Source organism: Onychostruthus taczanowskii, unplaced genomic scaffold, assembly GCF_017590055.1.
Source record: "Onychostruthus taczanowskii isolate IOZ18803 unplaced genomic scaffold, ASM1759005v1 scaffold85, whole genome shotgun sequence".
In the NCBI taxonomy this organism is placed as follows: Eukaryota; Metazoa; Chordata; class Aves; order Passeriformes; family Passeridae; genus Onychostruthus; species Onychostruthus taczanowskii.
The window spans coordinates 3019868-3025605 of record NW_024506443.1 but is presented as its reverse complement, the minus strand read 5'-3'; positions in this window follow the sequence as shown (position 1 = coordinate 3025605).

The following is a 5738-nucleotide window of genomic DNA, read 5'->3' as shown; positions in this document are numbered from 1 at the left end:
GGACTTACACAGAGAAAATTTACAAAAAATGCCAGTACATCTCAATAATATTCACTTTTCAAAGCTCAGTTAAATGGCTTTCACAGAGATTGGACCAGGCAATCATAGCTAATTTCCTACAAGATTCTGGCCCCAAAATGAAATGTCTTATTTTGTAGGACAACTTTGGAGGTAGCAGATTTAAATATATTCTTTAGATATTTATTCTTAATAATCTTGTTCAGAAAGAAAACATAATATATTTTCACATTATACCTTTTTATCCATTTAGACAGGCTGCCAATTATCTAAAACATCAGGTTCTGCCTTCTAATTTGTAATGTAAACCTAATTGTGGGTAGGGGGTTTTTTTGTTTGTTTGTTTTTTAACCTCTACATTGGTACTTAAAAACTCAATCTATTAATTGTCTAAGCCATGTCTGAGATATTGAAGATTTTTAGATCTGGAGTCCTATTTGAGGATCCTTCTTCAAGAAAATTAGGTCACTATGTGCCTAGGTCTTTAAATATAAAATAAAGAAAAAGTTTTTCTTCATTCTAGTGTTCATGAGTGCAAATCAACTGTTGTTCCAGAGCAGCCTTTTCTCTGGGGAAGCCACAGAATATTCCCAGATTAACCTGGATAGCCTCTTGACTGCATTACTATGAAAAGCTGCAGAGAAAAAATGTCAATTTTTTTGCTTTCTCCCAGAAAATAGCTCTTAAGTGAACTGAAATTAAAGAAGGGAAATGTATCTTGGAAGAAAATTCACATGCTTGATAGTGAGTACAGTGTGGGCTTTAGTGGATACTAGTTTAAAACTGAACCAAAATTTGTTGGTTTTGATCAGATTTATACCTAAACACTATAAAAACAATTTATCCCTGAATACTTCTTTTTATCTTACAGAGCACTGTGGATTAATATATATCCTATTCCTGATTTTTATTACTGCACATACTGAGAAATATGGTGTAAAACAAACAATTTTCAATTGTGTCAGTAAGTTGACTTTTATTACATTAAAATTTCCATGTTCTTTTTCTCCTAGTCACATTCTCATTGTCCGTTCCCTATCACTTTTTTTAATTTAAAATTGCTCAAAGCTATCTGGTTTGTTCTTTGACACAGAATGTTATACTAAAAATAAAATAAAAATAAATTGAAATTGAGGTATACAGTGGTGGTACTATAAAAATGCCTTCCAAAGACATCAAGAGTTGGTGTTAAAGTAATAAAAAATCAGTAAAAGCAGAATAAAAAGGAAAGATACATAATAGATATGTAAACTGATAGGTAATATTTTATCAAAACAAGACTTCTTTCACATAGTGGATAAGCACCATCTGCCTCAGATGCTCATTCATCTTAATATTCTGGGTTAATTTGTACTTTTTTTCCATGTTATATCAATGCAGGATAGGATATAAGTCTAGCCAACTTTGTAGCCAGCAATACAAAATTCATTGCAAGAATAGGAAAATACGTAAATTAAAGACTCATGGTAATTTTTTATTTTTTTTTGCTTTCACCTCAAAAGTGGCTAAGATAGAGTTCCAGTCTTTATTTCCTGTTAACTTTATGCATTTTGCACTTCACAATTGCTGTATTGAAGATGAGATAAAGAACTGCATAGATAGGAGTCCTATATGGCAAAAAACAGACAGAGATTGGGGTTTTGAGACTACCCTTCTCCATGTTAATTATTGCCTTGTTTTAAGACTATCTGTATTTCTCTGGATATAGCAGGAGTCTAATTTTTAGGCACTGTAATTCCTCAGTTAGTTGCTTAAATCAATCTAAACCTACAGAGGAGAGGCTCTGTATGGTTATCCAACTAGACTATGTATGAAATATTTAAAACAAAGAAGAAGGAAAAAACCCCACCAGAATCAAAACACACACACACAAAACTCCAAAACTTTAAAATAAGCAAAAAAGGCCATGCCAGTTATACGGGGCATAGCTTAACTGAAGCAGAATCTGTTGATTTAGACCTGGATTTGTCTATGCAGACCGGGCCTACACACAGTAGAAAGTCAGGATACAATTCTATGTGAAAAGTCTGTGAAAAATTTTAACTGAGAAGAAAACCCAAATTAAAAACAAGAATATATTCCTGGCCTCAGACACCTTATTTATTATTGTTGACAGCATTTGAAGAAATTTTTGCTGTTGAAGTTAGAGGATGTCCATCTGCAAAATAGTTTCAGATCTCAGATGACAGATGTTTATCAGTGGGGTTCAAGTGGAAATTTGTAGGCAACAGTAACTTCAAGAAAAACTTTTAGATCTAGAGATCCTGAAGACACAGAAGATTTAGGAAACCAGGATTATCAGTGCTTTAAAAAATCATGGAATGATTTAGCTCTACAAACCCTTCAACCATCAATATACTGAAACATTTGGTACAAATGAGAATTGTGCTACTAGACTTGATTTTGTATAATTCTGTCACTTGAATGACAAACTCATGTTGAAATTGAAAGGTTGTATTAAGGGAGCTCAATGCATGTCAATAATCCCTAAGCAAAAAAACAAAAAACAAAAAACAAAACAAAAAAAACAAAAACAAAAACAAAAACAAAAACAAAAACAAAAACAAAAACAAAAACAAAAACAAAAACAAAAACAAAAACAAAAACAAAAAAAAACAAAAAAAACCAAACAAAAACAAAAAAACAAAACCAACCAACCAAAAAAAAAAAACCCAAAAAACCAAAAAAAACCACCAAAACCCATACTGAATGTAGATCTTTGCCTGCTGAATTGACTTTTGATGTGGTGACCAAAATACTAGTGTTAGTTATTCCTTTATGTAGGTTTGATTCCGAACTTCTTAATGGAGTGGCATGCAGCAAAAAAAATGAGCCTTACATTTGGTGTTGTACATCTGTTTTTTACTGAATGACAGAGATATGGTTATGTTTGCTGAAGACAAAATCATCAAGCATAATCCTTCCAAACCTAAAAAACCTGTGTAAGGTTACTTAGCCAAATTATTTCAAGTTGGAGCAGTGACACGTTAAGAGTTAAAGAACCTGATGCACTTCATCTGGAATACAGCTGCTGAAAAACTGGGTAATGGACATGGTTGGCTGTGTAACTGTTTTCTTCAAACATTTCATGGGCCAAAAAGGCAACAGCTGTGAATGTAAAAGACAATAAAAGGAATACAAGGTGGTTTTGACAAAGTATTATTATGAGGCAGAGAAGAAGAAAATGTTTCTCAGCAAATTTTTCATGTATGATTGTCTACCACATAATGATCAAGTACATGATTTTTCAAAGCAAAGTTAATGCTTACAAACCAGAAGATTTTCTAGAATTCTCTGAAGATCATATATCAGTGAAAGAAAGGCTGAATTGTATACTTAAAGTACGCTAAAATTTGTCACCTTCCATTAAGTTAGAAACTGTAATTACAACAAGGCTAAAAAGAGACAAAAACTAAACACAAAGCTGGTCTACCTGATTCCTTTCTGTAGAATTCAGAACAGACTGGCACTGGTGATGGATTTCCTCACTGCAGGTCTTACTGCAGTCCTGGACAGGAGGCTATCAAAGTGACTGAAAACAAGACAAAAGGTGGTACATTAAAACAATCTTTCCCTTAAAATGTGATGGATCTCTCACAAATGTACTATCATTAAAGTATTTTTTCACATCTTCGTGGCACACTTTTGACTCCAGCATTTCCTCCAGCAATCTGTGTATACATGAAAAAGAATAATTAAAAATGTAACAACAAGCTGATGTTGGCAACATTTTTATTTTATCCCAGTGTCAGTGTTAGTATTTCTTATTTTAAAATAATATTCCAGAAGTATGAATAAATTATAGTATTTTTATATCTTAACTATAAAATTATATTTACCTGTTTACATTCTTTACATTTTGCAAGGCAAAATCTTCCATTGTACACAGCATTAAGGGCTATACAAAATTGTTTAAATCAATATTCTTTAGAGGAAGAAAAAATGCGCTTTCTTAACACACTCAAGTAAAACAAGAAGCAGTGTTCTTGGAAATTATTTAACCTGTTTTGTACGAGATGGCTTCCATTTCATCTCTCTGACTTACGTGTTTAAACCTTTCACTGGTTTTACTGTACAATATTTCTGTGCTCCAGCAGAGTTAGCTTATCACTGCAAGCCACACTCTGTTGTGAGGCCTGCCTCAAAGAAAATGCAAAATACATTCCAAACCTTTGATATTTCAATACAAACTCCATAATGTATTTTATAAAATGGAAAACAATCTGCACCACTCTATAACTGGCATTTATCTTAGTTGATAACCTAAATGTGCTTACTTGTAAACCTGGGAATACAGAAAAAAAAACAAACCCAGAGCAGATGCTAAAATGAAGAAAATAATGTATCTTACAAAATACAAAGTATATAGCTTCTTTTTTTTTTTTTTTTTTTCGAATCTATGACAGCATTTAAGGGAACTTCCATTGTTTTGGGAAAAAAATGTTTCACTTTTGAAAGGCTAGAAAATTCTAGTGTGCTCCCAGAGTCATCCTTAGAAGCAGGTTTTTTTGTAAAGATAAATATTTATTTTTAAATGTATTTGTGTGTATTTCATATGTACAAGTTGAAAAGAAATGAAAAAAATGCAGACTGAAATGTTCATGCTGCAAATCAGTTTAACAACTTAGATTGAACTAAAATTTGTGACTTGATTTTTAACTTGCAGGCTACACCCTTTATTTTGTCAGGATTCACTCAGAAGTTAATCCCTCATTTCCTTGGGCTACTTTTCATAGTTGAGTATGTCCCAGATGTTAATGAATTTAATATTTATGATAGTTGTACCCTATTTGAGTGATTCTACAATATTCAAAATCTTAAAGAAACTGACAGATAAATGATTTATTATACTTAAGATTTTGACAAATAATTCCACTAACACAAAGAAAAATTGCTAAAAATAAAGAGCCATATTGAATCTAGATTATACTGGAGACATTAAGAAAACAAAGCTGCACATTCCAGACGTTCTGGATATGGGAGACTTTCAGCTCTTATGGACAGCTCATCTTTTTTCCCACACTTCATATTAATTTTCTCAGCTTTCCTTGTTTGAAATGAAATTTTATATATTCATGTAAATTAAAAATCTCAAAGATCTCAAAAAACCAAGAAAAGCAAACTTGGCTTTCAAAACATTGGGGGTGGGTGAGGTGGGTGTGTGAAGCTGCTGATGCTGTAGAAACATCTTACATTTCTTTGGGTTATCACATTCTATGTGAATCTTATCACAGACAGCTCACTGAAACACTGGACATGTAAAGACAATTTTGAATATATTTAAAACTGTGTCCTTTAGTGGATTTTTTTTCAAAGCATCATGGCAATGATACTGGTTTCCACAGCAACCAATAGCATTTCCCACCTTCTCCTTTTCCTCTACCCTCCTGCCTGGCAGCGCTCCCTGTAGGATTGGCATATTTTAATGTAAAAATAAACAACTGTAATTTTGTGTAATACTATCCAAACAATAATGCTGTGATATTTGGATGAAATATGTATTTTTACTGCCAAATGATGGGCTTAACTCCAGGTTTTATGCTCCTTGTGGATTTTTTTTTTTAAAACAGATGATTTGGGGAAGTGCATGTAAACCAATCAAAAACCAAGCAAGGCACTGGGAAATGCAATTTCTCCCTGTCACAAATGAGCCTGAAAAATCTTTAAAGACTAATGGTCAAGCTCGCAAAATAAGCTCAAGAGTTTTTGTGAATGATAGA